The sequence below is a fragment of the Euprymna scolopes genome, unplaced genomic scaffold (genome assembly GCF_053919585.1).
Source record: "Euprymna scolopes isolate OS-2025 unplaced genomic scaffold, ASM5391958v1 sca307, whole genome shotgun sequence".
NCBI lineage: Eukaryota > Metazoa > Mollusca > Cephalopoda > Sepiida > Sepiolidae > Euprymna > Euprymna scolopes.
In genome coordinates this window covers 40,001-52,448 of record NW_027633333.1, presented here as the reverse complement: position 1 = coordinate 52,448, position 12,448 = coordinate 40,001, and the positions used below count along the sequence as shown (strand labels likewise).

The 12,448-nt window shown below is 60.8% G+C and overlaps 1 non-coding gene and 2 pseudogenes across 1 annotated transcript; all 3 read right to left on the bottom strand.

Annotated features, from left to right (window-relative positions):
- LOC145274273 (large subunit ribosomal RNA) lies at nucleotides 1-4,128 on the bottom strand (annotated as a pseudogene; the record flags this gene model as incomplete).
- Nucleotides 4,129-4,729: 601 nt separating this feature from the next.
- LOC145274275 (5.8S ribosomal RNA) lies at nucleotides 4,730-4,888 on the bottom strand. Its single transcript, XR_013866632.1, has one exon. It is a non-coding gene; the product is annotated as a 5.8S ribosomal RNA (ribosomal RNA).
- Nucleotides 4,889-5,281: 393 nt separating this feature from the next.
- On the bottom strand, nucleotides 5,282-7,653 carry LOC145274267 (small subunit ribosomal RNA; annotated as a pseudogene).
- Nucleotides 7,654-12,448: the final 4,795 nt, after the last annotated feature.

The following is a 12,448-nucleotide window of genomic DNA, read 5'->3' as shown; positions in this document are numbered from 1 at the left end:
CACATCGTGTCTGTACGGGTCGACCGGCACACGATGCTTTGTTTTAATTAGACAGTCGGATTCCCCCGGTCCGTACCAGTTCCGAGTTGACCGTTCGCTGCCGGACGAACGCCCCCACGCCGAGAGAGACGCTGAGCAACGGGCGAAGAGGGACGGACGCTGCCGCGAAGCAGCACCCGCCTTCACCCGAAGAGGGGCTGGAAGCCGTGGCGCTCCACGAAGACCCCGGGCGAGGAGCCGTTTTGCTCGCCACCCGACGCGCCGGTAGCGACGAGGCGGTACCGCAGGCGGACGAGTCCCGTGGCGACGACGCAACCTTGAACCGGCCGCGACGAGGAGTTAGAAGGACGGAGAAGAGAGGGAGCATCGCGCGGACTGCGCAGGAGCGGAGGACGCCGCGTCGGAGGTGCCGACGAAGACCGCACCGGCAAAGCGACGACGACACGTCCGCAAGGCAGCCTCACCCCTTTTCGAGGAGGACGGAGACGTTGCGACGAACGGATTGGAGCCGCCCGCCGCCACCCCGACCCCGGAGCGAAGCACCCCGCAGAAAGCCGCTTGAACCGCCGCCGCCCAGAAAGACGACCCGCCGACGGTCCCCCGCCGTTTTTGGTCGACGCCACACTCCTGCCGCCCGACGGCGGACTCCCACCCGTATCGCTCTCCGACCCGCAACACACGCTCGCTTGACCGCGACCGCTCGACCGGAACACGCCGCCGCACAACGGACCGCCGCGGCCCCTATGCCTTCGCCGCAAAGCGCGAACGGAGCGAACGCTACAGCCCCGTACCGGTTCCTCGCTTCGCGCGGGCACGGCCCGACCGACCCGGTCCTCGGAGCCAATCCTTCTTCCGAAGGTACGGATCCATTTTGCCGACTTCCCTTACCTACATTGATGCCATCGACGAGAGGCTGTACACCTTGGAGACCTGCTGCGGATGGTGGGTACGGACCGACTCGAGAGCTGCGAAAACCGGACCCGGATTTTCCAGGGCCGCCGAAAGCGCACCGGACGCCGCCCGAGCCCGCGGCGCTCTACAGGTACCTTTTCCGTATCTCCGGACGAGCCGATTCCACGGACATGGTCCTTTACGAAGAAGAGAGAACTCTTCCCGGGGCTCCCGGCGACGTCTCCGGGCTCGCTTGCGTCACCGCGGTTTCGCCCGGGAAGCGACGGGCGCCGCCGACATCGCTGCCGACAGCGTCGCCACCCCGGGCCCTCTCCGAGTCCGGGTTCGGGAATATTAACCCGATTCCCTTTCGACGGGAGGCCGGCCGCTTTTTTTTTGTTTGGGCTTTTGATTCGATTCGATTCGATTCGCTTTCCTTTCACTTTCATAACGGATCCGGCGCCTTTCGGGAAGACTTTCGCCCGCGTCTTAGGACCGACTGACCCGTGCTCGACCGCCGTTGGCACGGAACCCTTCTCCACTTCGGTCTTCGAAGGTCTCGTTCGAAATATTTGCTACTACCACCGAGATCTGCACCCGCGGTCGGCTCCACCCGGGCTCGCGCCCTAGGCTTCCGTGCTCGCCGCGGCGCCCTCCTACTCGTCGCGGCATCGTTTCGGCGCGAAGTTCATCGCTCCTCGCCGCGACGGTCCGGCATCGGTCCGTCGCTCCAGCGCCATCCATTTTCGGGGCCGGTCGATTCGGCAGGTGAGTTGTTACACACTCCTTAGCGGATTCCGACTTCCGTGGCCACCGTCCTGCTGTCTATATCGACCGACACCCTTTCGGGGATCTCATGGGCGTCGCGTTAGGCACCTTAGCCGGACGTTTGGTTCATCCCACAGCGCCAGTTCTGCTTACCAAAAGTGGCCCACTTGGCACTCGCATTCGAGGTGACCAACCGCCCAGCGAAGCGTGCTGGCGGCGGCGGCCGGATGGGTCGGCTCCGTCGTTCGGGAGAGTCGGCCCGTTCCACCCGTTCCGAGTTCGAGAGTAGGTCGAGGCCGTGAACGGCCCCGGGGCCTCCAATCGTTCGCTTTACCGGATGGAAATTGCGACGATCGAGCGCCAGCTATCCTGAGGGAAACTTCGGAGGGAACCAGCTACTAGACGGCTCGATTGGTCTTTCGCCCCTACACCCGGTTCCGACGATCGATTTGCACGTCAGAGGCGCTTCGGACTTCCACCAGAGTTTCCTCTGGCTTCATTCCCGACCGGGCGTGGATCGCCATCTTTCGGGTCCCTGGTCGCTCGCTACGCCAGAGTCGGCCGAGTCGTACTCGGGAAAAAGGGGAAACCGACCCGGGGGTGATGCGCCCGCGCGCAGCGCCTAAACTCGACGACAAAATAGGACTAGTTCAAGCCGCGGGATCTCACCGATGGGCGGAAGGAGGATATGGAAGCTGGCGCCCGGCATTTCCCCTTTTTGGAAGATGCGCCGGTCCCCTCTCGGGGAGGAGGGGAAAAACAACCGCACGTCAGCCACGAGCCTTCCCTCTCCTATCTCTCTCGGGAAGAGAGAAAAAAGGAAAAGTTGCGGGCACCGCAGCAGCGACGGCGGAAGGCCGAAAACGCCGCGCCGGCGGGATCGGGCACGGCTCGGAGGCGGGTGAGGCGAGGAGAAGACGACGGCACGAGACCGACGACACCCCCCGACGACCCCCGGACGACTTGCCACGACACCTCTCCCGATCGACGCCCTCCTACACGCTCTCTCGCTTTCGCTTCGCCTTCGGGGTTAGTCAGAGGTGGCCCCTACGACTCGCGAACGGCCAGGACTCCTCGGTCCGTGTTTCAAGACGGGTCGGGTGGGTTGCCGATGCACGTCGCTGACCCGGGGTGGCGGGCGGCTCGAGTAAAAAAGCGTCGCCGAGCGACCTCTCCGGAAACGGAAACGGGCGCGGGCGGGGTTGCCCCCGACAAGAACCCGAAACGTCGGCGAGGTGCGTGACGGCGAGGCCGCGCCAGTCCTATCCCGCCTCTCATCGCGCACGCGCCCGAGACGGTGGGGCGCCTAAGGAGCGACACACAGAGTGCGTCGCCCGCACGCGACTTCCGGCGGGATCAAAACGGACCGGCTCGCCACGTGTAACGGATCGTGTCAGATTTCCTCCGTTCCCGGCAGAAAGGGGCAGTTACGTTCGCGGGCCCGACGGCCGGTGGCCCCCGACTTCAACAAGGTGGGAAGACGGGGGTTTTCCAGGGTGATGAAACGCCTGCCGCCTACGGAAAAAAACCCGCGTGTTCGACCTGCACGCCGGGAACGGGTCGCGACGACGGACCGGAGGGGAAGTGCGTCCGGTGCCGGCCGCGCGGAGGTCGCGCCGAAGCGCCCGCGCCATGATTACGCCGAGCGATGAGAAGGGGACGGGTGCAGCGGAGTCGCGCGCGGAGGAGCAGGAGGAAAGAAGAAGCGGCGGCGACGGATGCGGCGGGTTAGGGCCCGGCGGCAGCAGCGATCGAGAGGACGAGTCCCCTCCGTCGCAGCCAACCGACGCAGCCACCTACCGACGCCGCGGTCGTCACCACGTTTCCCTTCCCGCTATCCACGCGGCCCGTCTCCTTCGTCGGCGACGCGGGCACAAAAGCTGGCCCGCGGAGAACGAGTTCCCCGCGGACACGACGAACGACGACCTGTGCCGCGACGGCCTCTCTTTCAAGAACACACATCGAGTTTGGGCTCGAGCCTAGGCAGCACCGGACTGAGTCCCCCCGCGATCGCGGTGAGCGGTCCCACCCGTTTACCCCCTGGGCGGTTTCACGTTCTCTTGAACTCTCTCTCCCAAAGTTCTTTCAACTTTCCCTCACGGTACTTGTCGACTATCGGACTCGTCCCCGGTATTTAGCCTTGGATGGGAGCTTACCACCCGATTTGGGCTGCGTTCCCAAGCAACCCGACTCTCGGATCGAAGGCCGTCGCTCGCCGTCCGCACCGAATGGGCCTGGCACCCCGCCGCGGGCGGCCCCGATCGAGGGAACTCCGAAACTATGCGAGACGAAAACGAACGGCTGCCTTCGACCCATGCGCCACACGTCCCGAAGCCTTTAACTTGCGACGGGATTCGGCGTTGGGCTTCTCCCGGTTCACTCGCCGTTACTAAGGGAATCCCGGTTGGTTTCTTTTCCTCCGCTTAGCGATATGCTTAAGTTCAGCGGGGTCGGTCTCGTCCGAGCCCGAGGGCGGCGGTTTTTAGTAGAGTGGGTGTTTGGAGGAGAGGAATCTCGATCGGTACCCTCCGTGTGACGACGGCTGGCCGATATAGCGCCCGTCCGACCGAAAATGAAGAAGCCAACAATTAAAAAAAAAGCGTGGGTCCTCCCCATCCGACGTTGCCTACGACGCGGCCACCTTTTTACGGTGCGACGGCCGTGCTCGTCGCGCTGCTCGAGGCGTCGCTGAGAGACACCTTTCATGATGGCAGAGAGCGAGACGAGCAGGCGGCGCTTACGTCGGCAGTCGGTTAGGTCGGTGCTTTTTTTTTTGTTTTGTTCTCCCTTCGGCTGCTTTCGGACAGACTCCTCCTGCTCCTCCTCCACAGTGTTTCTTCACGCGGTCGAAAAGGGAAAAGACTCCGCGGTCTGCCAGCGGGAGACGAAGGAGGAGGCCGGAGAGGGTTTTAAAAAAAAAAAGACATTGAAAGGAGTCAATTCTTTTTTTATTTTTCTTCCCCCTCGTCACTCGCTCCTGCGACGTCCCGGTTACCACCGTGCCGAGGACCGGGCGGGCACGGGGACGGCAAGATGTCGTTTCGTTAACGGAGAAAGACATGTAACGTTCCGCCTCTCGACCGGACGTGGCCCCGAGACAAGGGATCTCGGGGCCGCAATGTGCGTTCGAGGTGTCGATGTTCACTGAGTCCTGCAATTCGCATCAGTTCTCGCGGCTGGCCGCGCTCTTCATCGACGGACGAGCCCGAGTGATCCCCCGTCCAGGGTTCAGCACTTGGGTTTTTTATATTAGTTTTTGTTTATATAGATTTAGTAGTGTGCGAGGAGGTCTGTGCGAGGAGGCGTGACGGCATTGCAATGTCGCGAGTAGTTTGTTTTTAGCTAGCGGCGGTGGCACAGCGGCTGCAAAAAAAACAAAAAACGATAAAGCGGCGACAAGGCAAAGAAGAAGCGGCCATCACTTGCGGTGGGCGAAAAAACAAACAGGTGGTAAGACGCGGAAGCAAGCAAGAAGAGCTGGGGCTTTAAAAACTCCGCGTCACCACAAATCTATCTCTCGCTCCGCCTTTTATAGGTTTGTTTGCGCGCATTCGAGCGTTGACGCCGACAGACAGAGGAGGTAGGCCGGAAAACAACAAACCAGTCTCGAACGGGAAAACGGTAATGAACCTTCCGCAGGTTCACCTACGGAAACCTTGTTACGACTTTTACTTCCTCTAAACGATCGGGTTCGGTCGTCTTCTCCAGGCATCGAACGCCGAGGCGTAGATGCACGAGTGTCGTGACGGACACGTCGCGCACTGCCCGGCGGCGTCGTCGGCCAGATCCGAGGACCTCACCGGACCGTTCGATCGGTAGTAGCGACGGGCGGTGTGTACAAAGGGCAGGGACGTGATCGACGCGGGCTGTTGACCCGCGCCTACCGGGAATTCCTCGTTCACGGGGTTGGTTACAGCCCCGATCCCTATCACGGGAGGTGGTTCAGAGGTTTCCCAACCCTCTCGGGCCGGGGCGAAGTCCCCGCTGATACCTCCAGTGTAGCGCGCGTGCGGCCCCGGACATCTAAGGGCATCACAGACCTGTTATCGCTCCGCCTCGTGTGGCTTTCTGCCACCCGTCCCTCTAAGAAGTGCGTGAGAAAACCGACCCGGACCCGAGCGCCACGGAGGACGCCGAGCCCGCCGTAAAAATCACTGACATCGGCGCACTAGTTAGCAGGCCGGAGTCTCGTTCGTTATCGGAATCAACCAGACGGATCGCTCCACCAACTAAGAACGGCCATGCACCACCACCCACCGAATCGAGAAAGAGCTATCGATCTGTCAATCCTACCGGTGTCCGGACCGGGTGAGTTTTCCCGTGTTGAGTCAAATTAAGCCGCAGGCTCCACTCCTGGTGGTGCCCTTCCGTCAATTCCTTTAAAGTTTCAGCTTTGCAACCATACTCCCCCGGAACCGAACTCTGGTTTCCCGCAGGCTACCCGCCGGGTCATGGAAGCGAACGCCGGCGGATCGCCGGTCGGCATCGTTTACGGTCGGAACTACGACGGTATCTGATCGTCTTCGAACCTCCGACTTTCGCTCTTGATCGAGGAAACGTGCTTGCCACACGCCATCGCTGCAGTTCGTCTTGCGACGATCCAAGAATTTCACCTCTAACGTCGCAATACGAGTGGCCCCGACCGCTCCCTTCGATCATTGCCTCGCCGTAGACGGAGACCGACAGACGTAGACGAGGCCCTCTTCCATCATTCCATGCTTATCGTATGCAAGCTTGAACAGCCCGCTCTGAGCACTCTAATTTTTTTCAAAAGTGAACGTACCGGCCGCCGCGGACACTCGGTTAAGAGCACCCTTGGAGGAGAAACCGCCGACCGCAACACGCGCGCAGACAAGACACGAAGCAGGGACTCGGAGCCGGACCGGGGGGTTCAAAAAAAAAGAGGAACGCGCGGAAAGGGAGAGGAGAGAAGCGCGGGGGTCAGAGTGCGGGGATGCGAATGAACACACCCAAACACACACACGTAGCAACCCCCCGTTAGACTACTCCCGGAACCGAACCGACGACCACTTGTTTTTTTTTTTTCCCGGATCCCGATCACGACCTCCTCGTCCACCTCGCCGGCAGGACCGCGTGGCGGGTATGCTAGCGGTTGACACCGGCGGAAAGGGCCGGGAATGCGAACGGACGACCAAAGTCAACGACGGACGATGGCGCCGCCGCCCCGGGGCCGCTTGCGCGACCACGAACCCGAGTTCGGACTACGAGCTTTTTAACCGCAACAACTTTAATATACGCTACCGGAGCTGGAATTACCGCGGCTGCTGGCACCAGACTTTGCCCTCCGGTTGGTCCTCGTTAACGGATTTGAAGTGTACTCATTCCGATCGCGGGGCCTCGACAGAGTCCCGCGTCGTTATTTTTCACTACCTCCCCGTGCCGGGAGTGGGTAATTTGCGCGCCTGCTGCCTTCCTTGGATGTGGTAGCCGTTTCGCATGCTCCCTCTCCGGAATCGAACCCCGATTCCCCGTTACCCGTAGTAACCACGGTAGGCACTTAACCGACCGTCGACAGTTGATAGGGCGGACCCTCGAGAGACCCGTCGCCGGGCGTGAAAGCTCGTGCGATCGACCAGTGAGTTATCCAGAGTCACCAAAGCGGAGCGCGCCGCCCTATGAGCCCCGCCACCGAACGGACCCGCGAGCGGGAACGCCGACGACGGGAGGACGGAATGACGCGCATCGGTCTCAGTCTAATATGTAGCGCCGCGACCCGGAACGGCCGACGCGGGTGCCAGCGCGCGAGGCGTGGCGACGACGGCGCGCCGACCGATCGCGGCCTGTGTCACAATGTATTAGCTCTAGAATTGCCACAGTTATCCATCGCCTCCGAGGAGGAATACGGTCCCGAGGATTAGGTCCGGTTCCTGAGCCATTCGCGGTTTCGCCCGTTCTAATGCGTGGCGTGAACTTACACTTGCATGGCTTAAGCTTTGAGACAAGCATATGACTACTGGCAGGATCAACCAGGTATCGTTGGAATTTGGGACTTTGTTTCGACAGAACGACAGACCGACCGACCGACCGACCGACATAAGACAGACAACTACAACGACGGGCACGTGTTTATTTGTTTTTCGAGGAGGTTCGCCGTCAGTAGAAGCGCGCTGCCCGCGCTGATGGCCTCTTTTTTGTTTCTCCCCTGACTTGGACCGAGACCGAGACTCAAAGAACGAAAGCGACCAACGTCGACAACAACAACGACAACGGCACCCTTGACAGCGATACATACGACAAACGACAAGCAGCACGACGGCAGTGCACACGGACATCGAGGGTCAAGGTGCAGACTGAACTCGCCGAGGTCGTCGTCATCGTGGTCGCCATCGATTCCGTCTCGTCGTCGTCGTCGTCAACGTCCACGTCACAGCCGGCCGAGAAGAGAGAACAGACGACAGCGTCGACAACAACAACATCGACAACGGCACCCTTGACAGCGATACATACGACAAACGACAAACAGCACGACGGCAGTGCACACGGACATCGGAGGTCAAGGTGCAGACTGGAATCGTCGAGGTCGTCGTCATCGTGGTCGCCATCGATGCCGTCTCGTCGTCGTCGTCGTCGTCTTCGTCGTCGTCGTCGTCATCAACGTACCAACCGACCGAGACGAGAGAGCAAGCAACAACGTCGACAACAACAACGACAACGGCACCCTTGACAGCGATACATACGACAAACGACAAACAGCACGACGGCAGTGCACACGGACATCGGAGGTCAAGGTGCAGACTGAACTCGTCGAGGTCGTCGTCATCGTGGTCGCCATCGATGCCGTCTCGTCGTCGTCGTCGTCTCCGTCGTCGTCGTCGTCGTCGCCAACGTCAACGTCAACATCACAGCCGTCATCGGGGAGGAGCTGGACCAGGGCAGCGGCGGCGTAAATTTTCCCGTCACCTTCGTCGTCGCCTTCGTCGACCGACCGACCGACCGGCGTCGTGTTCGTGCTCGGAAAACCGAGGAGAGACAACGTGCACATGGCGCGTTCTCGCAAGCGGCTCCTCGGTCCGATTTTTTTGGGCGGCTTTTTCGAGCTTTTTTTTTTTCTCACCCTTTCGTCCGTGCGACGGCGAACGTTAGGGGAAAAAAAAAAAAAAAAAAAACGACAACAACGCGGCGGACCGGGCGAACAACATCGTCGACACACACGACATTGACGACCGGTCCCCCTTTTCACAATCGCATCGAGATAAAAACGAACGAGTCCGATTCGAGCACCGAGTCGCGAGCGGGAGGACTGTCGGTGCAAGTATCGATCACTGACGTGAGCGCTTCGCCGGACAGAGGATGGCTCATCCGGCAGCCGTGCAAATCGACGGTATGGGAAGAACGAACAAGAAGAGCAACGACTTGATCGGCGGCTTGGGAACTGCGGACGGTGAAAACGGGTTAATCGACTGCGACCACGACTGCTCGATCGATCTTCTTTGGCGCTAACAAAGGTGGAGGTGGCTGCAAGAAGGGACTAGCGCTATCACCGTCCACGTATCAGAAGATGCGGCGGCAGACGTCGACGCTTATGCGTTGTCGGACGAGAAGTCGCTGCAGCACGTGTACCGCGAGCGGGACGTCCAAGGTTTTGCCAGACGGAAAGAAATCGGGTGTCAGCGAACGTTCACACGGCTGTGAGATCGGACGCTGACAGGAGTAGGAGGCGGCAGGCAGGCGGCGGTTACGGCGGCGGCGCCTGCTGCTGCTCATCCTCCTGTTTGCTGCGGCGACTTCCAGGACGGGAGAGCATCGAACAACGTACGTATGGTTACAAGGGGATCAGGATCTACATAGTGCATCCCCCGCGGCTATTTTTGTTTGTTTGTTCGCTCGTTCGTTAATTCGTTCGTTCGTTCGTTCGTTCGTTACAATGTACGTTTTTCCGTTCGACGGCGGCAGAGAGCGGCGGCGTTTCTCCCTAATCCGGAGGATTTATCGGTCGCACAGCGATGGGTCGTTCGGCCGATCATCGAAAGATTCGCAGGTAGTGGTTGAATGGCAGAACGGCAGCAACAACAGCGGCGGCTGAGAGCGGCGAACGCTGAGGCGGAAGCAGAAGCTGCAGCAAACGTATCGGCTAAACATGGTGGACATAGATATGGCTGACGACGCGGGTACCACGACGACTATGGAACCAGGAAAAGGAGCCGTTAGTTGTTCCAACATATCGTTCGACACGTCGAGCAGCCCTAGGTCCACGGAGAAGCACACACACGTACCACGTATTATAACCTAACGACGATGAGCGGGCGCACGGTTGGCAGGAACGAAGGCGGCGGATCAAAACAAGTTGGAGCGCGGGGCGACAGCGATAACGGTGACAGCCCTAGGCGGCGGAGATGCCACTTTCTGACGCCTTTGCGACAAGCCCGTAGAGACGTTCCGGACCACCACGAGGCAAAGAGTCGCTGCTCCGACGAACCGACACACCAAAGTGTGCTTCCTACCGAACATGTTTTATAAAACTTTCAAACTGGAAAACCCCAGAAATGGTGTTGGTATTTGTCCAGACCCACCTCCGACACCTGAAAATGGTGGTCAAAAAAAACGTCGATTATACGAAGCGACATTTCTGGTCGGCGATTTTCCAGTTTTACGCCTACTGCCACATGGGGATGTCGGTAGGCGTCGCAAAGTGCCTTCTCGTAGGCTAGGCACACCAGGACTTTGTCATTTTTTTCCCCCTCGACATTCCTGGTCCGGTCTATTCCGATTTTACACCTACCGCCATGTGGGGGTGGCAGTAGGCGTCGAAAAGTGCCTTCTCGACCGCTAGCGACACCACTACTTTATCGAGCTCTGGAGGCCCGCACACCGACCCGGGGGCCGCGGAGTCGACCCCGGGGGCCTCCGCCTCTCGCCGCCGCTCACTTGGACGCCTTCCGCAACCTGTGGTCCCGCTCGGGGCCGCCGGGAGCCTCGCCGACCTGACCGGTGTCGGTAGGCGTCTGGAAGCGCCCGGCCGACCTGGACGAGGTCCCCCTGGCCCCCGGGGGACACCCCTTAGTTGGATGGGGGTGCTGTCCCGGGCACACATGCAACCCGCGGCCGCCTACCGACAGCCCCCGTCGCTCGATCGCTACTCCTTTCCAACATATGTCGGAGAAGCCGGGCGGTTGTGAAACCCCAGAAATGGTGTTGGTATTCGTCCAGACCCACCTCCGACACCTGAAAATGGTGGTCAAAAAAAACGTCGATTATACGAAGCGACATTTCTGGTCGGCGATTTCCAGTTTTGCGCCTACCGCCATGTGGGGGTGGCAGTAGGCGTCGAAAAGTGCCTTCTCGACCGCTAGCGACACCACTACTTTATCGAGCTCTGGAGGCCCGCACACCGACCCGGGGGCCGCGGAGTCGACCCCGGGGGCCTCCGCCTCTCGCCGCCGCTCACTTGGACGCCTTCCGCAACCTGTGGTCCCGCTCGGGGCCGCCGGGAGCCTCGCCGACCTGACCGGTGTCGGTAGGCGTCTGGAAGCGCCCGGCCGACCTGGACGAGGTCCCCCTGGCCCCCGGGGGACACCCCTTAGTTGGATGGGGGTGCTGTCCCGGGCACACATGCAACCCGCGGCCGCCTACCGACAGCCCCCGTCGCTCGATCGCTACTCCTTTCCAACATATGTCGGAGAAGCCGGGCGGTTGTGAAACCCCAGAAATGGTGTTATTCGTCCAGACCCACCTCCGACACCTGAAAATGGTGGTCAAAAAAAACGTCGATTATACGAAGCGACATTTCTGGTCGGCGATTTTCCAGTTTTGCGCCTACCGCCTTGTGGGGGTGGCAGTAGGCGTCGAAAAGTGCCTTCTCGACCGCTAGCGACACCAACTACTTTATCGAGCTCTGGAGGCCCGCACACCGACCCGGGGGCCGCGGAGTCGACCCCGGGGGCCTCCGCCTCTCGCCGCCGCTCAACTTGGACGCCTTCCGCAACCTGTGGTCCCGCTCGGGGCCGCCGGGAGCCTCGCCGACCTGACCGGTGTCGGTAGGCGTCTGGAAGCGCCCGGCCGACCTGGACGAGGTCCCCCTGGCCCCCCGGGGGACACCCCTTAGTTGGATGGGGGTGCTGTCCCGGGCACACATGCAACCCGCGGCCGCCTACCGACAGCCCCCGTCGCTCGATCGCTACTCCTTTCCAACATATGTCGGAGAAGCCGGGCGGGTTGTGAAACCCCAGAAATGGTGTTGGTATTCGTCCAGACCCACCTCCGACACCTGAAAATGGTGGTCAAAAAAAACGTCGATTATACGAAGCGACATTTCTGGTCGGCGATTTTCCAGTTTTGCGCCTACCGCCATGTGGGGGTGGCAGTAGGCGTCGAAAAGTGCCTTCTCGACCGCTAGCGACACCACTACTTTATCGAGCTCTGGAGGCCCGCACACCGACCCGGGGGCCGCGGAGTCGACCCGGGGGCCTCCGCCTCTCGCCGCCGCTCACTTGGACGCCTTCCGCAACCTGTGGTCCCGCTCGGGGCCGCCGGGAGCCTCGCCGACCTGACCGGTGTCGGTAGGCGTCTGGAAGCGCCCGGCCGACCTGGACGAGGTCCCCCTGGCCCCCGGGGGACACCCCTTAGTTGGATGGGGGTGCTGTCCCGGGCACACATGCAACCCGCGGCCGCCTACCGACAGCCCCCGTCGCTCGATCGCTACTCCTTTCCAACATATGTCGGAGAAGCCGGGCGGTTGTGAAACCCCAGAAATGGTGTTGGTATTCGTCCAGACCCACCTCCGACACCTGAAAATGGTGGTCAAAAAAAACGTCGATTATACGAAGCGACA